General features: G+C 45.5%; 1 protein-coding gene across 1 annotated transcript in view; it reads left to right on the top strand.

Moving 5' to 3' along the window:
- LOC138497269 (uncharacterized) overlaps window positions 1–12,305 on the top strand; it is a 204,410-nt gene extending 192,105 nt beyond the window's left edge. The window contains exon 2 of the mRNA XM_069620615.1: window positions 12,043–12,305. The gene's annotated coding sequence lies outside the window, so the exon portion shown is untranslated. The remainder of the gene's footprint in view (window positions 1–12,042) is intronic.
- The last annotated feature ends 13,569 nt before the right edge of the window (window positions 12,306–25,874 follow it).

Genomic DNA, 25,874 nt, shown 5'->3' with positions numbered 1-25,874 from the left:
GGGCGAGCGACCGGCATATTTTGATGTTGTGCACAGATGGCAATGCCTTTTAGGTTGCTATTATCTGCGGTTACCCATTGCCCTTGAAATGGTGACAGGTTTGCAAAACAAAGTCGGCATCTCTAACATCAAACATTTAACGTGTGTTCAGTTAAGCAAATGCTGACACAGGTGTTGCTCAGTTCGGCACGGCCTGTTTATGCATTTACATTCCTATTATTTCACAATTGTATACAATGACAGTCATTATTTAAACGTAAGCACGATTGCTTCACAAGCATGTCTCATTGTTACATTTTTCTGTTTGTTACATTTTTCTTTCTTGTCCACCAGATGATTTATAAGGAGTAAACACAGTATGAACATGTAGAATAATATTCCAGGTTAATGTTTGTATAGATATGAATGAATTTAGGGGGACCATAATAATCTTGCATCTAATGTGCAATCTGTGTTCGCAGATTCTTGTGGCAAACATAGGTTTTTCTTCATCGGGTAGAGTGAGTCTGGCAACTGGACAATATTTATTGATGATACTCTTAACTTGATAGGATTCAGGTGAAAATGTAATGACGCATGTCATCCTGGGTTCTTTAATAGCTCTATTCTGTCCCGATAGTAGTTGTTCTCGTGGGGTATATTTTGCACGTTTGCAACATTTCTTTATTAGATGCCTAGGTTATCCTCTGGACAGTAGTCTGGACTAGTAGACACTAGTTTGCCCTTAAACGCTCCACCAATCTCAGAGCTAGGCTGGTGCATTCTAAATTCACCAATTTCATACAGAAGGGCAGTTTATAGAATCTACGCATACACACAGGACACTCTCCATGTGGTACCTGTTCAGTTTGTAAATCTACAGCCAAAACCACTACCTTCCAGATCAGAGAAAAAACTTGGCAGCTAAAACAACTAACCAACTGTATGTCAAAACAGGCGATTTACTGTACTGAATAGCCATGTCACCTTAGATACGTGGGCCAAACCAAAAGATCGGCCAACACATGAATCTGTGAACACAGATCGCGCATTAGATGCAAGGTTATTACAGCCCCCCTAGTCCAACACTTCCTGACATTGACACTCATGATTTTAAATGGTGGATATTGGACACTGTGTAGGGCACCAGCAATATTAAACAACATCTCTTACAAAATGAATCCTGCTGGATCCATCGGATAAGAACCCACACTGAAGGTTTAAATGAGCAGCTTCTGCTTTAAAGCATTTAGGGGGGGGCACCACAGACTGCAGATTTGCAGTTCCTTGTTAGACATATCGCAGGTTGAAAGTCACCCTTGCACTACATAACATGAGCAATGACTGTTGCAAGGACTTGTCATGCCTGCCATGTTTGCCCAAGCTGCTTCCTAGCTTTCTCCCTCCAGGAGAAATAATGCACTCACTTTAAAACAGCAGTTTGCACATAGAACGTCAGCCAGGCCATTCTATTCGCGTTACAGGCTCACCGGGCGGTTCCCATGGAGACAGCGCTAGTTGCTGAGACCAGCTCTCACTGTTATGTTTTGCTTTCCCAAGAATAGCATGTTACGTGAGTCTGAACATGTGTCTGGGGGCGTGTATGTGCACAGCTGTGTCGGGAGCCTAGTGCTTCTAATTAATGTTGTAAACGGGAAGCTCTGGTTGCTCTGCGCCAGCCTAGCCACTTGTTCCAGTTACTTTCTAGGATTTCTGCCGTCATATTTGGCATTTCACTCATTTCAGTTACCTCTGAGTCTGAGCCGCAGTAGCTGCTCGTTCCGCAGCGCGTCCTCCGGCTGGGACTTCCAGTATCAGCTGTTACCTCCAGCCGCATGGACCACACGGTTATTTGCTACAGTGTATTCTTCCAGTCACCTGACTCCTGCTGCGGCTACTATGTTCCTGCACTACCAGCTGCATAGTTCTTGCGGGCATCTACGGACTTCCTCAGCATTATCAGTTGCACGGCTACCGCGGCTCCTACAAACTTTTTGCTTATGCGGCGTCTAGCTTAATCTGCATATTCATGCACTCAGCTCTGCTGCACCATCCGTGGCACGGGTCCCAGCTGCTGTTACTGCTACCTCCCAATTGCCTACTGGAGGTACAGCTTCTATGTTTGTTTTTTCATGCTGGGAGCACGCACTTTGCTGTCTCAGCCACTCTGTAGACCGCAACACTTGCTGCTTTTCATTCTTAATTGGATTCTCTTTCCATTCGACGTCACAGGACGTTTGTGTCCTGTAAGAACCTGCAGCACTACAACTCCAGTTTTCCCCATAATAGGGAACGTCGCGCCCTTTCCAGTGATCCACTTTGCTGGCTTTACGTTCCTCTCAGCTAGTGTGGTTGATTATAAGGAAGGTCTTCCGTCATCAAAGGATCTTCCCTCACTAGAGGGCACAGTAATCGAAACCAGGACGAAGTTGCAGTCCTGGTAAGCCATATTTCTCTTTATTATCATATCTGGTTGTAGTCTGTGTGCCCAGTGTAACAGAATTAGAAGCCAAAATGGATGTCCAGGAGACCTTGGCATCCCTGTTACAACTAGTTACAGACCTGAGGAACGATATGTACTCGGCCCACAAGTCAATGCGTCACAGCCTATGATGTTCTACATGACGCAGTAAGGGCGCCTGTTCAAGGGGGTGCTCTACAAGGTGCTACTGCTTCAGGTTCTGGATTCCCATCACAAAGACAAGAGACAGTACCCATTTTTGTGCCTGCACAGTTCCCGTTGGCTCCATCAGAGAGGTTCACAGGTGATCCTAAGACATATAGGACTTTCGTGATCAATGAAAGCTCCAGTTTCTTTGTCGTCTGGCTTGGTTTCCGGATTCTACACCTAAGGCTGCTTTTGTGCTCTCCTATTTAGCGGGGACTGCCGCCTCTTGGGCTAACCCACTGCTTGAGACTAATAGCCCTCTATTGTATGATTATGATGCCCTCCTTACTGCTATGAGCAGAGTTTTTGATATGCGATATGCAACAGAGGCCACAGATTTGGAACTCCTCAACCTACATAAAGGCAATGAGTCCTTTTTGACATACTTGGCCAAGTTCAACCAATTGGCTGCTGAGACAGACAGGCTAGAAGGGAAGAAATCTGTGGTCTTCTACAAAGGCCTTTCTGAGGAGTTGAAGGACACCCTATCTGCGGTTCCAGTGGTTCTGACTGCTTTTGGTGAACTAGTGGATCTGGTCCTTCAGATAGACGCTCGAAGGTCTGCTAGGAAGGATGAAAAGAAAACCCTACCACTGTCTTTTTCCCAGCCTGATGTCCCAGTTCCTACTCCCACAGGGCCAGAGCCCATGCAAATCGGTGCAGTCAGAGGTCGTTTGTCGGTGGGCTGAAAGAGAGAACCGAAAAAAGAACAATCTTTGTATGTATTGTGGTTCTGTGGAACATCTTTTGGTTGCCTGCCCCAAAACACCTACAAAGAAGCTGAGAAACACCAGAGCCCGGCAATAGTGGGGGTCCGAATGCCGGGTTTGTGTTTTGACTCCCTTATGTCCTCTACCTACTCACCCATAGTGGTGCCAATTACTTTGCACTTTTCAGCCAAAACCAAACAGGCCAAAGCCATCTTAGCTTCAGGGGCAACAAAGAATAACATGGATCAACATGACGCCTATTCTGTAGGGATTCCTTTACAGACAAAGGACAGTCCCGAAACAGTAAATGCTGTTGACGGTAGGGCTCTTGCTTTAGGTATGGTCACGGAAGAAACCATTCCGTTACGCATGGTCACCAATGAAGAGCACACAGAATATATCGTCTTTGATATCATTGCTGCTTCGCAATACAAAGTGATCTTGGGGTTAGCATGGTTAACACTACATAACCCCTTTGTTGACTGGGTGAATCGGGACTTACAGTTTCCTTCCTCGTACTGTAACGATCATTGTTTCCTTAATCAAGAAGTTACCTGGAAGTCGCCTCGTTTAGCATTGGCTGTTTTGGCTCCTCTTGTTGGTTCCATTTCAAGCAATGAGACCCTGGTACTTCCCGAATATGCTCCTTCTGCAGATGTATTCAACAAGGGTATGTCGGAATAACTCCCTCCGCACAGACCATATGATTGCCCTATCGAGCTGGTTCAGAGTGCCAAGGTTCCTGCAGATCGAGTTTATTCTTTAACACAAAAAGAGGACTTGGTTCTTAAACAGTACAATGACAAGGCATTACAAATGGGTTTCATCTGCCCGTCTAGGTCACCTGCAGCATCACCCTTGTTCTTCGTTCCCAAGAAGGAAGGGGACCTGCGTCCTTGTATAGATTATAGGGCTCTTAACTCCATCACAGTAAAAAAATCAATACCCTTTACTGTTGATTTCCATCCTCTTGGATCAGTTGGGTTCCCCAGCTGTGTTCACCAAGTTGGATCTATGTGGAGCCTATAATCTGGTATGGATCTGTCAAGGAGATGAATGGAAAATGGCATTTAAGATACAGTATGGTCTTTTTAAATATCTAGTGATGCCATTCGGCCTTTGTAATGCCCCAGCAACATTTCCGTTCTTCATGAACGATATATTCAGTGACATCCTGGATAAATATGTCATCATTTATTTGGATGACATATTGATTTATTCTCCTTTGTATCAACAACATGTGGTTCACGTCACAACGGTGCTCCAATGGTTGCGTGATCACCACCTGTATGTCAAGGCTGAGAAATGTGTGTTCAATTCACAAGAGGTGCAATTTCTGGGCTACAACATCACCAACCATGTGGTGCGAATGAATCACTCCAAGGTAAAAGCCATCCTGGAGTGGCCTACACCTACTACAATCAAAGCACTACAGTCATTTTTGGGTTTTGCCTATTTTTAATCGGCGTTTCATCTGCTCCTTTTCAGCTGTGGTAGTTCCTCTTATGGCTTTGACCAGTATGAAGACTCCCTTTTGTTGGAACGACACTGCACAGTCGGCTTTTGCTTTTCTGAAAAAAGCTTTCACGACTGTGCCAATACTGCAACATCCTGACTCCACCTTGCCATTTCTGGTCGAGGCTGATGCCACTAGTATCGCCGTTGGTGCTATTCTGTCCCAAAAATGTCCTGACACCAAGATGGTGCATCCAGTGGATGGCATATTTCTCACATAAGCTCACGCCACACGAACAGAATTATGCAGTCACTGAGAGGGAGTTACTTGCTGTCAAGGATGCTTTCATGGAATGTTGGCATCACCTTTTGGGAGTTATCCATCCGGTGGTGGTATACCCGGATCCAGAGACATTGCTGGGGGGGACTGAGGGGGCTATAGCCCTGGGTCTTTTGGTTGTAGCCCTGGATAGAAGCTCAGGGGTTTCAACCAAAAGGCTAGTTAGCCCCACGTCCTGACAGTCCCTACATTAGCTAAACCCCGGATCTTTTACAAACCTAGCAACACCCCTGTTCGGACCATCGCAACTTACAGGCCTTCAAAACAATGAAATGCTTGACGGCACATCTAGCCAGATGGCAGGCGTTTTTGCACAGTTCAACTTTCATATTACCTACAAGCCTGCTCGTCATATCGTCAAAGCTGATGCCCTATCTCGTTTGGACTCGGCTACTCCTCTTGATATACCAGGACAAGTCAATGTCCTGTCTGATCACGTGGTCTGCAGCTGTACTGTTAAACCCACTTTGAAAAAAGAACTGCAAGATTGGGTAGCCCAGTGTCCAAAAGAGATACAAGAATACAATCTTGACATAATCAACGGACTGCCTTTCATCCAAGGTGTGTTATTTTTACCTACTGAACAACCCCGTCTTCGGGCATTGAAGTGGGGTCATGATTCTTTGGTCGCTGCACACCCTGTTGAGAAGAAAATGCTTAAATTGCTTTACAGATGGTGTTGGTGGCCTTCCATGAATCGTGATGTAGTGGATTATGTGGTGTCTTGGTCTGTTTGTGCACAATGCAAATCTACTCCTGGAAAACCTATGGGGCTTTTGCATCTGCTTCTATTGCCTCACAAGCAGTGGCACATGGTATCAATGGATTTCGTTGTAGACTTTCCCATCGACCTTGGATACAATACCATCTGGGTAATCGTTGATTACTTTACAAAGATGGCTTTGTTCGTTCCGTATACCGGACTACCCACAGCTCCCGTGCTTGCTGATCTGTTTATGCATCAGGTATTCTGTTTTTTTTGTTTGCTTCCATCATTATAACTGATAGGGGATCGCAATTCACGTCCCACTTCTGGAGAGCATTGTTCTGCTTATCTCATCGACGACAGGCTCTCTAGTGCTTATCTGTCACATCCAGGCAGGGGTGGCGGGTTTGGAATCGCTGGCGTTACGGTCCGCCATAGCGTCTTCCATCACGTTCCTCCTTTCCGCCTGCACCGTTCTAGTTGTTGCACGCATACGTAACCGGAAGTATTTAAGTCATCACTTCCTTGTAACGAACGCATTGCAATCGTTTCCGGGTTTCTTCCTGTGTTGCCGTCGCTCTCTTAGATTACTTCTCGCTCGGTTCCTTTTTGCCTTGCCTTCTATTACTTGCGGTTCTTCTCCTTTTGTTGACATCGCTTCCCTTCTGCTGTTGCTCCCCCTTTGGGTAACCATCCACCTCCCTTTCTCCCTTCTCTTTTCTTTCTGTTCCTTTCCCCCTCTTCCTTGCCTGTTTACCCAGTATCCTTTCTTTACCTCGTTTTATTATTCCTTCCCTGTTCCTTCCCTACCTTCTGTGTATCAGACCTCGGCCTGCCATACGGATTGCCTCTGCTTAGCCCTTGGTATCTTCAGTCAGCTGTGTTCCTGAACTCTGCTTGTCTCACGGATTGCCTCTGCCTAGCCCTTGAACCTACCTATCAGCTGTGTACCAGAACCGTGCCTGTTTTACGGATTGTCTTTGCCATCTATTCAAGAAACTTCAACCATCTTTGGATTGTACTTGAACCACTCTGCGGGTAATCCTATTGCCCCGAATCTCCATTCTCAACCAGAGCCAGCAACTTCAGCCTGTTCCTCATTCCCTTGAAGGAAGTCTCAGAGGGGTTTTTTGTGCCATCGGCTTTTTCCCCTATTTGGCATTCCTGGAGGGGTTACCCCCATTACACCTTTTACGGCGGTGACACGGTGGCATCCTTCCGAGGAAATCCATATCTTCATTAAAAAAAGGAGAGACCTACAAGCCACAAGAAAGGGAAATCCAAGAAGAAGGTGGAAGGTGACGAGTCGGGGGAAGGGGGTGAAACTGAGTTGTCTTGCGAAGAAGAGGATTTGACTGACTTTTGTGACATTATCATCCACAGACTGACGGTCAAACGGAACAGACAAACAGAACGATGCAACAGTATCTCCGCTGGCTATGTTTAAAACATCAATCAACATGGTTATCCGTTCTGCCTTTGGCAAATTTTGCTTTCAACTATTTCTTACATACTGCCATTGGGACTTCGCCATTCTTTGCAATGTACGGTCAGCATCCACGATCCATTCCACTAGACGCGCAACTGTCTCCTAACAACCCGGCCGCAAGCGTCTGTGCTCAGGATTTGGTTTCTTTGCATCATAAAATCAACGGTCAATTGCGTCGGGCACAGGAACACAAGCGGTACACGGACTCCCACAGAGCCAAGGCTCCATCATACCAAGTTGGTATGAAGGTTTGGTTGTCCTCTAAGAACCTGAGGATCCCGGGTAAGAGGTCTCTACTGCCTAGATTTGTGGGCCCTTTCTCCATCTCCAAGATCATTAATCCGGTGACAGTGCGTTTACAACTCTCGATTCGATGGAGGGTCCATCCGGTTTTCCATGTATCTTTGATCAAACTTTGTGATTCCTTGACTCGCTTGCCTGTCCGTCCGCTCTCGGTCTCTGTCTGGGGTTCGGATGGTTATGAGGTCAATGCCATACTAGACATGTGGTTTCGGTCCGGTAAACCTTACTACCTGATTGATTGGAAGGGTTATGGCCCGGAAGACCGTACTTGGGAACCCTTGTCTGGTATCCATGCTCCGGCTTGGCTTCGCCGTTTTCATGTCTCTAGGGGGTGGCGGGACCTTTGGGGGATGGTACTGCCATGCCTGCCAGGTTTCCCCCAGCTACTTTCTTGCCTTCTCCCTCCAGGAGAAATAATGCACTCACTTTAAAATAGCAGTTTGCACATAGAACGGGGCCAGGACATTCAATTCCCGTTACAGGCTCACTGGGCGGTTCCCATGGAGACGGCGCTAGTTGCTGAGATGCCGCTCTCACTTTTAGGTTTTGCTTTCCCAAGAATAGCACGTTACGTGAGTCTGAACACGTGTCAGAGGCGTGTGTGTTCGTACATAAGCACAGCTGTGGCAGGAGCCTGGTGCTTCTAATTAGTGCTATAAACGTGAAGCTCTGCTTGCACCGCGCCAGCCTAGCAACTTGTTCCAGTTACTTTCTCCCAATCCTAGGCTTTCTGCCGTCATATTTGGCATTTTGGTCGATTCAGTTATCACTGAGTCTGAGCCGCAGTAGCTTTTCGTTCCTCAGCGCGTCCTCTGCCTGGGACTTCCAGTATCAGCTGTTACCTCCAGCCGCACGGACCATGCGGTTATTAGCTACAGTGTATTCTTTCAGTTGCCTGACTCCCGCAGTGGCTTCTACTTGCCTGCATTACCAGCCGCATAGTCCCTGTGGCATCTATGGACTTCCGCTGCATTATCAGCTGCACAGCTCCCACGGCTCCTTCAAACGATTTGCTTCCGCGGCATCTAGCTTAATCAGCATATGCATACACTTGGCTGTGCTACATCATCCGTGGCACGGGTCCCAGCTGCTGTTACTGCTACCTCCAATTGCCTACTGGAGGTACAGCTTCTATGTTTGTTTTTTTGTGCTGGGAGCACGCACTTTGCAGTATCAGCCACTCTGTACAACACAACACTTGCTGCTTTTCATTCTTAATTGGATTCTCCTTCCATTAGACGTCACAGGACTTTTGTGTTGTTACTACTTGGAACGTGACTCTTGCTTACCTACATTTCCCATGTACTGGATTTAAAGAAGCTTTGCAGAGGATTTAATGCACCAAACCGACACTAGTGCGTCCCCCACTAGTGCGTCCCTCGTGCCTACGGGTTCTAGTCCCTAACTAACTTCCCTTCCTGACTCGTTTCCCTGGATTTCCATCGGTTCATCGAGGACAATTCATTCCTGTCTAAGGTAGGGGATTCATATGATTGGCTGATTCAAAGGAAAGTAGGAAGTTTGGGGGATAGCTGGTTAAAGTTTCTATACTGAGTCCAGTCCTCTTCTTTCTAGGAGGAGATACAGTCCTGTAAGAACCTGCAGCACTACAACTCCGGTTTCCCCCGTAATAGGGAATGCTGCGCCATTTTCAGTAATCCACTGTGCTGGCTTTAGGCTCATCTCAGCTAGTGGGGTTGATCATTGGAAAGGTCTTACATCATCAAAGGATCTTCCCTCACACCAGGGCACAGTACTCCAAACCAGGACGAAGTTGCAGTCCTGGTAAGCCATATTTCCCTTTATTATCATATCTGGTTGTAGTCTGTGTGCCCAGTGTAACAGGACTAAGGAGCCAAGTATAGACACCACAACCTTTGCCCATTAGACTTGTATAACTCATTGCATGTATCCGTCGGCAGGATAGATGCTCCTCCATCTCATAATAAACCACACCTTTCCCACGTTTACCATAATCCATCACAGAATGTATTAAAGAGATATCCCCCAGGTTAAACTACTGCATACACATTTAAATGGCAATGATGCCTCACATGTTCCAAATGTATTTCCCTATATATTCATTCATATCTACACAAACCTGAACCTGGAATATTGTTGTACATTTTCATACTGTGTTTATTCCTGATAAATCATGTGGTGGACAAGAAAGAAAAATGTAACAGACAGAAAAATGTAACACTGAAACGTACTTCATTTGTGCATGAATTGTGAAGCAATCCCGCTTACGTTTAAATAATGGCTGTCCTTATGCGCAATTGTGAAATAATAGGAATGTAAATGCATAAACAGGCCATGCCGACATCAACAACTCTTCTATGTAAGCATTTGCTTAATTGAACACACGTTAAATGTTTAATGTTCTAGACGCCGACTTTGTTTTGCAAACCTATCACTATTTCAAGGGCTATGGGTAATCGCAGCCAGCAGCCACCTAAAAGGCTTTGTCATCCCTGCTCAACATCAAAATACGCCGGTCCCTCTCCCTTTGACATGACCCCTGTGACCGTTTTATCACTGCCTGGCGTTCGCCCTTAGTCATGGTCTGCAGTCTCACACAGGACAAGCTTCTGCTCTTTGAACTTCACTTCTTTCCTGCGGTAAATAAATGTGGTACCATTTCACTAGGGTACTTAAACCCAAGACGATTATTCAGTAGCTTTTTTCACACCTGATAAAGCCCCCATAATACATTTGATAAGGCCTTTGGATTTTACTTATATTTACATTCTTAGATGCAGATGAGACTTGCACTCTGCAACAATCCGTCCAAACCCTGAAATAGCAGCACAGATGATACAGCAAATCATGCCTGCAGCATGCCTGACTTCTCTGCAGCATGAATTTCCCATGCAGGTATGATGTTGCTTTTTCCACTACCTTGCTTTTTCCTACCAAGCAGAACAATAATATTAGACTGAGGCCCATTCAATCAACTTGACTTTTTGAAAACATCACTAGAATCTGGATTGAATCTCCATACTAAGGAATACGAACTACATTGAAAGCACCGACCTTCCTTTGCGCCCCTTGCCTGCGGGTGAGTTGCAGCACCTCGCCTTATATATTCTTGAACTGGACCTTATTTCATGTTGATTTTAATTTCTTTTTTTAAAACTCACCAGGGGACTTGTTTGGTCTTGAGGAAGGCGATCGACTGAAATCGCTTGAAATGCTCAGCTGAAGTGCATTTATTTTACATGTGCTGCAAACTTTTTCCTTAACTTGTTAGCTTCGGTCCTGGTTGTTGATTTAGGGCCATCCTGACCCCATTTCCTTTCTCTAGGCTGCTATTACTCATTGCACCTAAAACACCCTTTCCTGCTCATATATCCCACCTCCCTTCTCTGTACACTGGGAGCAGTCGTAATACTTTCCTTTTCTATGCACATCATGACCCTATCAAATAAATTGATGTATTTCTAAATATTGCCAAATAGGGTATAAAGGCAACTACCTATGAGTAAAGATAAAACACTCATAACTTCTTATACCCAGTTCAGATTCGGACGCCAAATAATGAATTCTCTTAAAAATTGTATGCCTCCACCGGAACAATTTCTTGTTGTATTTCCTCTATAGCCAAGAACAAAACATGCTCCCAGAACACATTCTGACAATAGTAAACATACCAGCACTCATGGAGCGCAAACAGGTGCTTGCGGACATCAGGCAGAAGACACGCCAAAACCTGATCCCAATGATCCCCCACAAGAAATACAGCTTTGCAATGCTTTTATCCTGAAACCCCTGTATGCCACAGGATCGTGCAAACCCAGACCACCGACCATAAAACCTTTACACCCCTCGATCGATTACTAAGATCAGAAAGCAAGGCTATCGTGCCTTCACAAATGGGTCATGTGATTTGTGCAGCAAGGTGCAGGGTGGCAACAAATTATAGCCAAAAACTAAGGTGGAGGACCTTGGGAGTTGCTGATCTGTCTGAGAGCGAGTGAAGCATGTGATTTAGTGTGACTTCAGCTCTCCCCACAAGCCCATTCCTTTATTTTCCAGGTGCTTACTAAAACGATAAAATAACATTGTGTTAGTAGCCAATTCATTGTTAGGCCAACTTCACCTCAGATGACAAGCCCAGCAGCGCCCACATGGAAGGAGATGACAGATGAAAATGGACCAATGACCTGGCATCCCATCTCGAGCAGGCCCTACATGTATAGGGCTGCTCCAATCCGTATTGTAGAATTGTACTGTGTCATTAGTGATGTTGTTTGTGCTTATAATGTGCTACACGTGCCTACGGAACTCAGAACATTTGGAAGCAGCAGAATTCTTTGCTGATGCACTTCTATTTTGTTAGAAATTAATACTTGTTATCCTTGTAAGTGTGTTTTATGCCTTTTTTCCTAGAGCGCTGTATTTTTTCCTGGTGTGAGCGTGCAGGAGAGTGCATAATTTGGTGACCCCAATGTGAGCCAAGCGACCCCCGCACTGACGCAGGCTTCCAGGCTGCTTTTCCGAAGGGGGTACGACCACCTGCAACGACCAGTCCCAGACGCGTCAGTCCCAGAGGTGTGCAGGAGCCATCTTTGCAGAATTCCTGCGTGGCTCCGAGGAGAGTGCAGACTGTTGTTGGAACCCTGTGACAGGGGAGTTCGGGTGAACACGCATATGTGAGTATACCCTTGCAAGTCATAACAAGTAGGCAAAGGGTATATGGCGAAGAGTGAGGTTTTCTAGTGAGTGGAGAACAAGGTTGTTTGTATGGTGTGGGTGTGATTTATTTGCTTTTATTATTATTGATTTTTTAAGGAGAACATTACGGAAAGGAAAACAGGAGTGCTAGGGAGCCTCCCCGAGTGAGGGGCGATGGTGGTAGCACTTATATTGTGTAACGGAGGAAAAGGAAACAAATATGAGCCCTGCATAATTAGTGGGCTCAGAAATAGTAGTGGTTGTTATTTTAGCTTGTTTTGTTTTAGTGTTTTGCAACTTTTTGTGTAAGGTAGAGGCCCAAGAAGAGGGTTTGTTAACTTAGTGGCTTGTTTTGAGTGCGTGGAGTATGAGAGTGGGTGTGTGTGAAGGGGAGGGGAGGTAAAGTAATGTGGGCTGACAGGGAGGGGGGTACAGCAAATCGATTTTTTGGTTGTCACATTTGCAGCATGTGCAGCGGTGATTAGAAGCTTAGGGACGCTTTAGAGCACACACATCGCTGCAATGGGAGGGGGGAAACCCTTAAAGTACATGTTGAAGGCCTCGCCCTTTTACCTGAAAAAGATTGAGAAATATCACATGCAATGAGTGGCAGAAACACGAGGGGGGATGCCCTGCTCATGGCAAGGGCAGGCCACCTATAATAAGGGAATTCTGAAGCATATGACTACATTTTAGCAGCAAACTGTAAGTGTAAACAGCTACAGAACAGAAAGTAAATATTAATCTTATGGAAGATGATTGAGGATGTGGAAGACTCCGATGATGGAGGGGCATGGAGTACTCACAAAGGGGATAAATGAGCAGAAGGGGTGGGACACGAATAAGGGAATATATCCATTGGGAGCCCAACCAGAAACGGGGTATACTAACACAACCTATGTATCCACTCGGGCCTTGGTTCCCCCACCCCCATATAAACCCACTCCAACAATCGCTCTACCTCAGGTGTGCACAGGGCAGAGGGGATTAGAAGAGGCACTCCAATTGGCGTGAGCAGAGCTAGTGCGACTGAAAACAGCACAGAGCGAGGCAAAGGGGAGCAGTCTAGATGAGTGGCGAGTGGGGGGACATTTTGTTTAGATTGGACAGCACACAATAAAGGATGTGCATATAGGGAAGAAAGAGGACGGGCTGGCAGCCAGCACAGGGTATAGAACTGTAAGGTCCGATAAAGGCTTAGTTGGAGATCCGGGAGATGATGGGTGGAGTACCGTGGATGTGTTTGAGGATGACGGGGAGGAGGAAATGCAACGGTGCCGGAAATAACACCTTGAGTGGAAAGTTTGTGGGATGAGAGGGTGAGAAGGTTTTGCCGGATGGCAGTAGCAAGGAAGGGTAGAGAGTAGGCTTACAGATGCCTCTAATACACAAGGGCATGGGGAGGGCACAGTATGTGCCCTGGGCGCAGATGGACAAGAACAATTTGATCAATACACTCCTGCCGTTGATAGCAGGGGCGGGGAAGTGGATATACCCATTAGAAAAGCAGACGGTGGGTGTGCCCCTTCCCATGGGTGACGGGAAAGGTTTGTTATTAACGATTGTGGAAGATCAGAATGGGCTGTGTGGATTAAAGCAGAATACCCCGGTGCACTTAGCCTGACACGCCAGACATACACTTGATTATGCAATATGATCTGGGTGATGGCGAAGACCCCGCACAGTACATTATTAAGGTTCAGGAGATGTGGGGGGTGGAGACGGGGGACCAGCAGTGGGAATGATCAGTTCCTCTCTTTTACTTTGCTATCAAGAGGGGACTGCCGAAGGAAGTGCAAAAGGCACTAGACAAAATTGTAGGCATTGAAGATAAGGGGTGGGCGGAATTTCAGAGGAAATGAAATGAAATGAAAATATATTTTATTTATATTTCGCTCGTACACAAGTGTTTCAGAGTGCGACCAGGCAAAAAGGGAGGGGAACAAGGGAGAGAAAAAAACAGCGATCTTACTAGGCCCAGTGACATTTAAGAAAGCGCAAGTGCATGTGAAAGGAAAATGGGGGGAAAAGTGCAAGGAGGGGGGGAGAGGAAAGTGCAAAGCAGAGGAGAGAAAACATAAATAAACATTAAAATAGACTAAATAATAAATAAGGGCTTTAACCCATGGTAGAGCAGCCAGCAACTGGCAGGTTAAAGTTAGTCAGAAAGGTATATCTGATAAGGGCAGAAGAAACATTGAAGGGGGACTGTATGGGTACAAATACAGAACTCTAGTGCAGATGGTGGCCTGGAGGCAGTGCAGGAGGGTGGCAGGGTGAGCAGATACCTGGGCCCAAAAGAACAGAGGGTGGCCAGGTGCACAATGCTATGAGAAGAAACAGATCAACAGGGGAGAAGGGGGGCAAAGGCAGAGGCAAAGAGGAAGGTCTTGAGAAGTTTCCGGAACCGAAGATGTTTCAAGGTGGCCAGGAGGCTGTTCCAAAGAGAGGCATCAGCCGAAGACAGGGATCTACCCCCAGTTTGTTTTTTTGCAAAATGACTAACCCTGAGGGAGTTAGAAGTAGAGGAGCGAAGGGCTCGAGATGGGAGGTATTTACGGGGGGATAGTTGAAGGTATTTTGGACCCAGGCCCCAGAAAGCCTTGTGGACAATGCAGAGGGTTTTGAATTTAATCCTTGCATCCACTGGGAGCCAATGAAGGGATTTCAAGGCTGGAGAGATACGATCCCAGGGCTTAAGGCCAAGGAAAAGTCTTGCAGTCGTTTTCTGGATTAGTTGTAGAGGGCGGAGAGTGGAGGCAGGTAGATTTAGGAAGAGGCTGTTAGAGTAATCCAGTCTGGAAAGAACCAGAGCTTGGGAGACAGTGAGCTTTTAAGGGAAGGAGAGGAAAGGTAGAGTACCTCTAAGGAGGTGAAGTAAAAAGTTAGATTTTTTGGAGACATCAGAGATGTGTGCAGAGAAGGAAAGTGTAGAGTCAAAGATAACCCCAAGGTTCTTACCCAAGCAAGTGGGGGTGGGAGGAGGGCCAAGGGAGGCTGCCCAGAGAGTGAGAGGAAAGGATGGAGATGGTGTACCAATAAGGAGGATCTCAGTCTTGTTGGCATTTAGACATAGATCATTGGTGGCACACCAATTTTGAATGGAAATTAGACAATCGGAGATGAGGGAAGGAGAGGAGGAGGATGAAGGAAGCCTGAAAAAGAGTTGGGTGTCGTCAGCATAGCACTGGAAAGTTGAGCAGAACATTGAGATGCAGTAAGTGAGAGTTGCCAGGTATTGGTTGAAAAGCCAGGGCGAGAGAATAGACCCCTGGGAACACCACATGTGGAGAGGGAGATAGAAGATAGGAAGGACCCAAGTTATACCTGGGAGGGTCGATCAGAGAGAAAAGAGATCAGTATAATAATACACCACTGCAAATGAATAAAGGATCACGAAAGGGAAATGGCACAACAGTTGCAGGCAAATGAGGATAAATTGCTACAGAGGAAGCTGGCTAAGATAGCTGTAGAGGGGGCGGTGTCCACACCTGCGCAAACTGAGGTGACAAGGAGCACACAGGGGTGCACGGACGTCAGTATAACAGTGTTTTGGCCAGAAGGAAGACAAGGACAGTGGGGAGGTAGACAGCAGTACCCCACTGAGGAGTGCAACAAGGAGGTCAGCAGCGCAGAAGGGGCAAATTTAGGGGGGCAGAGAGGGCTTTGGAGGCATGGGACCAAGATGGGCGGGTATGGGTTCCTCACAGTGTTGGAACTGCAGAAAGTGGGAACATTTTTTAAGCGAGTATAGCAGCAGGCCAGGACTCGGATATAACACATACAATAATGATCACCCACAACCCCAGAATACACAACAGATGCCAACACCAAGGATTACCTCCATAACCTATGAAATACATGAAGCATATACACAGCTATCACCCCTGCCTCTGGGGGCACAGGCACCACAACAGCAACACCCACAACAGCAGCACACACAACAGCAGTACCCACAACAACTATGGCTTAGCATGGAAATAGTAACATGCACACACCCAACAAAGTGCCGAATGGCACAGTAGTGCCATACCGAAGGGTGTGCGTGATGGGAAACAACCCTTTCACGTTAAAAAAAAAATACCCTGACTAGGACAGCCCACAGAGAACGATTGTGTGCCTCAGTTCTATCTGTGAGTGCCCGCCCTGATGAGGAACCCTTGGTGGGTGCAGAGATAGGAAACAAACACTTCATTTTTATGGTCGACACGGGTGCCACAATTTCATGCATTACTGAGGGAGATTTCCCACTATGTCAGTCCCAAATATGAGGCTACTGCAAGTAAATGAAGACACACCAGTCACGAGGAACAAAAATATAAACAACAGTTTATTATCGCTTAAGCGGACCCAAATTCCTCAATGCATGTGTACAGGCATAGAGAAGGTGAGCAAAAACATGGGGGAGCGAGCATACTTTATACAGTTTGAACATCATGGTGAATTCTTTCTAACCTATCATGTGATGAGGGTTCATGTCCTACAGACGTGGGCATTTTACTAGGGCAACACATGCTGAAGTACTTCGTGTCATCTCTCAGATAAATTACTGTCTGGGAACAGAGCAGAGTGGGGTGTAGGAGTATATCTTGTTCCTAACACAGGGTAGCATTCCTTGTGCTACATTATCTATGTTATTTCTAGACTAAAAGGTCAGCCTGCAGTTCGACTCAGTAGCTCAGCTTTTAGGAATATATATGCCATGATCTGTCTTTCTTTTAATCGTCTAAATGCATATTCACAATTAGCTACGGAAAAGCAAGAGAGTCCGGAAGACAGAAAGGCACCTAATTTACAGATTAGCTAGGTTCATGCCAGTTCTTCAAGGCTCCAAGTTAAAGACAAACATTGTACTCAGCAGATTAGCATTCCTGTACAGGGGCATGTCTGAAGAGCTTTCGGAGTTGTGACTTTGTGAATCTCTACCGCGTTCGGAATGAAAACCTGAGAAAGTAAATAAATAATAAATAAATAATAAATAAAGTGAGAAAAACAACCAAGATGGCGTTTAAAAGGAGCAATGGCACAATCCAATGTGTATATGCTTAGGCCAATATTACAATACAGAAATTGATATACTTTTACAAACCCTCCTTTTGGCCTAAACCAACACATTGCTAGTATTATATGACCATGTATCTTCATCACCAGAACAACCAGAGTCATCACTGTCATATACATTGATAGCCATTAACTGTTTGATGGCGACATCTTGCATGATCAAGGCATTAGTCATATTCACGAAGATGAAGACCAGGTTTTAGGCTTGTTAGAGATCTTGAACAGAAATTACCTAGTGCAGAACCCAGAGCAGGCAAGCATTGTATCCAGCAGCAGCAGAACAGAATTGCCCCAATGACAATAGCAAGTACTGAGAAGATTTTCCAACCCCAAGTTCTAAGCATGTTCCAAGCCCATGTTTCAATGTCCCAGTCCCCTTCAGGGACGTGAACTTCAGAGCTCATTATGTGTAACCTTTTGATCGCTTGGAACACAGTAGGGGAGGAGTCAAGTACATATACGCAACAGGCAGACCCGACCATTTTGCATACACCACCACGTTTGGCTAGCATGACGTCTAAAACCATCCTATTCTGAAGAGCAACTAACCTAATCGCTCTTTGTTCTAGTGTCATGTTGAACAGTATGTCAGTAGTTTCATTAATAGTGATTTCTAATACTCTAGCCAGTCTCCTAATATCCTGTGAGTTTATGAATTGGCCCAAAAAGGAACCATGGCTTTTGCTACATCTCATAATACCTGGAGAGGGGTATCATCATCTATTTCCCTCCTAGGATGATGTTTCAGTATGTCTGCAGTGGATGTAACATAACCTCCTGGCAATAGTATCCCCAGATAATAAGTACCTTTCCAATCTTTAGGTAACCATGTATAAGCTTCCTTTCCACAGACAAAGTAAATGGGTCCCCCAATGTATAAGGGCCTATTCTCGTTCACCAGAACTGCAGTGTTTACACATTTATCATATGTGCCCATATACCGGGAACCTTCTTTTCGCAGACAGAATGGAACTGTCAGGATCATGGTTAATGGTGTAGGTTGGAGGAGGTGTGTCCCTTTTTCTTACTGGTGACATCCTAAATGAGATCATTGATTGATAAGGCCAAGCATGCTTATCAGTACTTTTAGCGGAGGCAGTATTGGTCATACTTTTATTCACACAGACAGAACACCCTAGAAGTAACCATACTAGCCAGTCCAATTCATTGATATAAGTTCCATCAAAGTTACCAGTGGCACTATCATTCTGTTTCCCAAAGAATAGAGCTCTGAACGATGCATAGCAAGAAGTTGATAATGGGAGTGGATAGATGTACCATCCCAGACCTTTCTCACCGTGTTGTGGTAGGTGAGAACATACCCAGCAGTTTGTTTTTTTCCAAGATCGCATGAGTAGCATTTATTATCTGCATGAGTGTATTATTATGATATCCTTGTCTGTTTTTGAGATCAAGTGGACGAAGAGTGTGAGAGTGTACGTAGAGAGGAGACAAAGTGGTGCTGACATTAGTCAATAGTATATTAAGCAGATATGAACTCTCTAAGTACCATAATATAGGTATCAATGTGATTACAACACATGTTACAATGGCTATTATTATTAACTTCTCTTTCGTGGACCCTAGCCCTCTAGATATGAGCTTTCCAGTGGCAATACTTTCCATGTCCTCGTTTCTACGTGCCCCAAATATAGGCATTGTTTTCAGTGTCTGTTAAGAAGCCTCACTGACACAGGCTTTATAAGTTCATCCGTAGGTAGCACCTGATGCCCACGTGGCTGATCTTGCTTGTAGTCTTCTTCTTTACCGAGCCCCCCTGTGGAACCCCTTGAACCGTCTTTAGGGGGATTGGAGGGATGATTGTTGGTTTCTTGTGGATGCAGTATACATACTACACTTTCCTAGTCTATAAAAATGCCATTCCCTAACTATTTCTGTGGTCGAAGATTGTACCTCGTGACTCCAGGTACAGAGTGGTCTGTGAACAAGGCATCAGAATATAAAGAAAGTGATGAATCCTCAAGTTGTTTGGGTGCAAAATTAGGATCAGAAGCATCAACCACCTCGTTAACCCACTTGTCGTAAGGGTAAAGGCAAGGCCACTCATTTCAGGTGCACCGCATGTATCCAGTATTTTTCCCATTGACTTGAACATCCGTCTGAGTAGCCAGTAGCACCTGATAGAGTAGTTTCCAATGAGCTGCAAGGCAGGAATTCCTCTCAAAGTCCTTTATCAGCACGAAGTCCCCAGGTCGAATGCAATGACAAGGTCCTTCATATTTCCCGGGCAGAGCAGCTCGAACCTGTTGGTGATTCAAATGCAGGTTTTGAGTCAATTGGTCACAGTATTCAGTTAATAATGGGAATTCTATCTCAGACAGTTTCCTAGGTCCAGGTACATTCCATATATTAGCAGGTCTACCCATAACAATTTGGTAGGGGGAAAGTCCCGTTTTTGACTGAGTCACTGTTCTTATTGACAGTAATGCTGAGGGTAAGGCGTCCGGCCATTTCAGTTTACTATGTGCACACACCTTTGCTAGTTTATTCTTAAAGATACCGTTATGAAGTTCTACCAAGCCGGCACTCTGAGGATGTCTCGCTGAATGAAATCACATATCAATTTGTAGCACTTCGCATACCTGTAGTTTGATAGCCGCTATAAAGTGTGGTCCATTACCGGACCAAATTACTCTGGGTAACCCAAATCTAGGGAAATACTCTTTCAACATTACTTTTGCAGTGGATATGGAAATGTTATCTCTCAAAGGGAAAGCTTCAACCCATTTACTGAAGGCGCATATTACTAGTAACACATACTTGTACTTTTGGCATTGCTCCATCTTGATGAAGTCCAAATGAATCACTTCAAATGCATAGATGGAGGTCCAAAACTAACCTTGGGTGCTGGTGTTCCCTTACCAATGTTGTGTTGTATAAAAATCATGCAGTTTTGAACTAATCGTTCAGCAATTTTGGGAATTTTGTCATTGTACCGTACTGGGTCTAAGTGTCTACAAATACTCTTGGCCAGCATCCACCTTTGTTTCTCATGGTCCACCCAACAACTCTCATTATCCAACCCTCCAGGTCCAAAAACCCAACATTCAATCTCTTCCTTTGTTGCTTCAGCCTGAATCTCCTTCACATTACTAACGCCCTCCTCCATCATACCAGTTTCTGCAACCCACCTAGAAGAATCTAACACATACATTCTTGAGTGTGGGTCGGTGGCAGTTTGTTTTGCTATTTTGTCTGCAAATGCATTTCCTTTTCCAATGTCGTCAGTCACCCTCTGGTGTGCTGCACATTTCATTATCGCTAGTTGTTTGGGAAGGGCCAATGCAGATAACAATTACACTATCAAGGGACCATGCTGAGTCTTTGTACCATGTGATGTTAAAAATCCACTTTCAGCCCATACTATGCCAAAGTTGTGAGCTACTCCAAAGGCATACTGATTATCAGCATAAACATTTACTTTAAGCCCCTGGGATATCTCACAAGCTCGAGTCAAGGCAACTATCTCCGCCGCCTGGATGGAGTTGTGTGGAATTCCCTTGCTTTCGATAATATTGTCTAAAGTGGTGATTGCATAGGCAGCAGTGGAAGTGCCATCAGGCAGTTTAAAACAAGAGCCATCACAGAATAGCTCTCCATCAGGAGATGTCAATGGTGTATCGTTCAGATCGATCCTGCCTTTTGTATCCTGTTCAATAATGTACAGGCAGACTTGGGATGCATTATTAGTACAATCCTCATTCAGAGGAGCCAAAAGTTCAGTCGGATTTAAAGAACAGCATCTCTTAATTTTGATGTGAGGTGCAAATAGGATCATCTCATACCTAGTGAGTCGGGCAGATGTGAGATGCTGAGTTTGTGTTTTATTTAACAGAATATCTACTGAGTGAGGTACAATTACAGTCAAGGAGTGAACCAAAACCATACCCTGACTTTGTTTCACTGATGCGGCAGCAGCAGCTGCAGCCCTGAGACATTTAAGCAAAGCGCATGCAACAGGGTCTTACTTGGAGGAAAAATAGCTGCATGGTCTGCTTCTTCCCCCATGTTCCTGTGTCAAAACAGCCAAAGCGCATCCTTTCCTCTCTTGCACAAATAAAACAAATTATTTTTTATAGGTTGGTGTGCCCATTATTGGCGTGGAGCATGACGCTGTTTTGAGCAGATCAAAAGCTTCTTGACAATCCGTATCCTAAGGTAACGGTAAAGCTACATCGTTACTTGTCAATGCCAACATTGGCTTAATCAAAAGTGAAAAAATCAGAATCTATTGTCTACAATATGAAGCCATGCCGATAAAGGCCCTAACTTCTTTCTGCATATTTGGAACAGTCATGCCAGAGATGCTTTGTATTCGTTCAGGCGCAAGGCGCCTAGCCTCCTTTGACAGGAGATAGCCTAAATTGGTGACCTCATGTTGACAATATTGGAATTTCTTCAAAGAAGCTTTGTCGGGGGGAAATTCTGCCGGGGTCGGCCGGGCCGTCCGCAGACCTCCGGGCAGGGAGGCCCCAACTCCTCCCGTTTATCCCAAAAGAGATAGAGTATGAGACACACACAAGAAGCAATGTGACTCTGCTGTTTATTAGACACAAACGGCAGGGATGGGTCAAGGATCATACGCGTCTGACCTGACACACACACAATCGTGGGGCTCGCAGGCCCTTTTTACTGTAGTATGACGCGCTACCTGCGTCACTTCGAAAGTTAACAAAAAAACCTATCGCCACTCTTAATTGGTTGCTCGAGTGGTAGGGTTAGTATAGCATACGTATAGAGAATAATATGAGTGGCTGAGGGTTAGTCAGGTGATCTGGGTTGTCCCTACAATTAGATACATGAGAATTGTTACATGAAGACTCCTAATGGTTGATTGAAGTTAATGGCGTCAGTGATAAGAGCCCCATGTTCTGATTGGTGCGCCCGTGAGCTTCCCAGCCTGGGACCATCGCTGTTCCCAGCTCTCGGTGTACCTGCAATTCGCAACAATGTTTCACTATTGGTACATGCAGACAATGTGAAGACTTATTCATGAGCTAGACGGCCGACTACTCCCATCGTTGCAGATGTCCATTGATCCTTTCAAGTGTATCTGCCTGTGTCTCGTAACGAGGGATCCAGACGCCTCCTTCCTCCTGGGTTTGGCATCTCGTCAGGTTCGGCTTGGTCACGTGGGATGGGACCGTGTTTGAGGCAGAATTCTGCACAATTAATATTGTTTTTCCACTGGGTGCCTGGTTTAATTGCAGGTGCGACTTTTATGTTGGTGCGCGGCGTGCGAGGTTGCAACATCGTGCCCTTGATGGTCTGCTTTTGGAATGTGGGTTTGCAACATTACGACCTTGGCTGTCTGCTTTCCCCAGACTCATTCTGCAGGATCAGCAACCTGACTCTTGTTCTGTTAATCGTCCACGAGAGCTCTTGCTTGCGGCCTACTCAGGCCTAGTATATAGGTGGAACCGTCTCATGCACAGGCACTTTAGGTTATAGTCTCATATTGTCTTATGGCCAGTATCGTGTCTTTGTTATAATTCTCATTACGGCACCGAAGTGTAGGAGAAGCGTAAGCAAGCTCTTTAGATGAGTTCATGATGCGTCTTGCGTTTCTGCATTTCTGAAAGCCTATATGGAAAACAATAAAGATGCACGTCCGTGAGTATGTCTGTCGCCTAGGTCATAGCACTGAGTATATTCTTCATGTAGATTGGTGCGGGAGTGTCCAGTGTGTATGTTGGCACAGGTGTGCTATCCGTTGGCTAGGTCGTCATGGCATCTCTAACGACGTATAGTTTTAGTCCAGTTGATCCATGCCGCAGGCATCGGCATGGGCAGGGCGGGCTGCTGGGCAGGCAGATGGACACATCCGTATGTTCCTGTACCAGGGTATCTGGTCATCTGGTAGATGGGCAAACTCTTCTCGTGGCGGGTGCTTGGGCCGTGAACCTTTAGGCCAGGCGCGAGAGGGGAAAGAGGGGAGTCTGTTTTTCCATTTTCCCACTTCAGTCCCCCCTCTGGTCGACTTGTCGACCACAAACATATCCTTTTCGTTATCTCCTCTTACTCTCCACACTTTAGTTATTCCTCCTAAATGTCCATAATGGTTAACATGATCTTCAAACGACCAATACATATACTCACAGGCTCCTCCAGGAGTACAGTATACCCATTTCCCTATGTAACTCCTGGGGTTTCTTGGGTTCTCGACCTTCACCGATGGTGGGTCTAGATGGTTGGTGATGATCTGGTTGCGCAATTTCTCTCTTTCTTGTATTATTATGCCTGTGTGTTGGCCGTCATCTGCTGGCATCAGTGGGTGCATACCGACCATTTCAAGCAACTCGTCAGTGGTGCGTGCCTTCCGGGCTTTCCAGAATCTTATTATGATCAGGGTAGCTCCAGCCAAAATAATACAGCCAACTATAATTTTCAGTCCATCTGACAGCCAAGATGGCATCCATGACCATAATAGCGAAAACCAGCTCTCATCCGTTTTCACACCCTTACTTTCATCCACCATTTTGGAGTGTAACTGGGCCAGTTGTGAAACTGCTTCTGTCAGTGTACCGTTGTCAGCATCATTGGCAGGAATGAATGTGCAGCATGATTGTCCTATCTTTGCGCAAACTCCTCCTTCCATGGCAGTGAGGAGGTCCAATACATATCTGTTCTGCAGTGCTACCATCCTTATTGCTCGCAGCTCTTCTTTTATTGCGTTGAATCCGTTTACTGTAGAATTGATGGTCATCATGAGTTCCCATCTAGTTATCTGGAGCCATTTTGCGTTCGCGTAAGCCTGCAATCCTGGATGTATTATTGAGGAGAAGAACATTGCTCCTCTGCTGAATAGTCTGTGTTCTGGCGGAATCGAAGTGAGTGCCGTTTCCGACCTTCCCCATAGGTAATTTCCTGTCAGAGGTTCCCCTTGTCTTTTTCGTCTGTTTAGGACAGTTTCATTGCCATTGGTCCTGTTCCCTGGCTCCCCCTGAGGCGGTGCAGATCTCTTATTCCTCTTGTCCCCTTCATCCATTTTGGGAAAGTTTGCCCCATTCACATGCTTCTGGGGTACCACTAGCGATGGTACATTGACGTGCACCATCGTGCATACACCATTCCACAGAGGGGGCAGCGTGTGATACGCCTTTTCCCCACAGGCCCAGTAATGGTCCATTATCACTGCTGTTCCTGCTCCCCCCTCAGGTAACTCCATCACGCTTCCACAATTGGTGTTATATCCTACGTCCACCTCTCCTTTATGTTGGTAGCATACTTTAGGCGCAGTCAACGGCAGTATTGTTATCGGGTCTTCATCCGTTTCTATCCATGTGAGCATGGGCACGTATTTGATCCAAGTTGTCCAACATCTGTGATTGTGCGCATCTATAGTTGAAATAGTTTCTTTTGTTACCATGTTGCTGCCAACCACTCCTATCTCCCATTTGTTGTCCAAGTATACTTTCCCCGTTATCGTCACCAGTGGCCTCTCCCAGCATCCTAATTTACCAGGAACTTCAGTGGCGTACCAATCACATGATAAGTACTGCAGTGTTACTTTCTTTGTTTCTCCTTTTGCAGGACCACTTGTTATGTATCTAAATGCTTCAGCATGTAAATTGCTCTTGTGGTAACTCAAATAAGTCTTGAGGAAGTTGTTTTCGTATGGGTATGAGTCCCGTGTTTTCCACGTCATATGCACCACTGTTCCTTGAAATCTTCCTTTCGTTTGGAACAGTGCCAAGTATATTATGCACCGTGCCGTTTTTTCGTCTATTTCTGTGGCAACAAATGTTCGAGAAGCGCTCATGGCGTATGGTATTAATGAGCAAACGTAGCAGCTGTCTTCTGTTGTCTGCTTACCAATGCGGGTCATGTGTTGATACCATATGTTGTTTGAGACGTGTGCTGAATCTTGTATATAATTGTCAATACCTTTATTATCTGAGTATGTGCTGCGTTGTACTCTATTCTGCTTGTGCGCAATTTTGCTAATATCACCTGACGTAACACCTGTTGCAGCTGGGGGTGGGGTGCGTTAGGTTTGGGTACAGCAATAATACTGGTAGCATAGCTGTACTGCCATACAGAGGCAGCTACGAACCCGGTGATTATCAAAATCCCTATTACTTTTATTACATATGCTAATTTCACCGGCATTTTGCTCTTACCTTGCTGCAGTCCGGCAGCTAATTCTTGCGATGTTAGAGTTGCCCGCCTGAAAATTCTTAATATGCTGGTTAATGTTAGTTGTTAAGCTCTCCCTATCAAATAGTCATTCAGTGCCCAGGCGAAGAGCTGTTCCCACGCTACTCTGAGCGATCTATCTCTTAGGGCAGGTAAGTACGGGTGGAGGTGGGGCATTGAATATTCTATGGCCAAAAGGAACGCTGTGTAGTAAACTCGTACCCTTTTCCTTTTCAGGTACGTTGGCCTTTTTATTTCATATACAAATTGGTGTGACAATTCTTCTGGGTAATTATCGTCTGAGGGTACCATCTACTCCTGGGCAG

This window comes from Ambystoma mexicanum, chromosome 5q, assembly GCF_040938575.1.
Source record: "Ambystoma mexicanum isolate Mex_15411 chromosome 5q, UKY_AmexF1_1, whole genome shotgun sequence".
Taxonomy (NCBI): Eukaryota; Metazoa; Chordata; class Amphibia; order Caudata; family Ambystomatidae; genus Ambystoma; species Ambystoma mexicanum.
The sequence above is the reverse complement of the archived record's forward strand: the minus strand, read 5'-3'. Positions and strand labels throughout refer to the sequence as shown.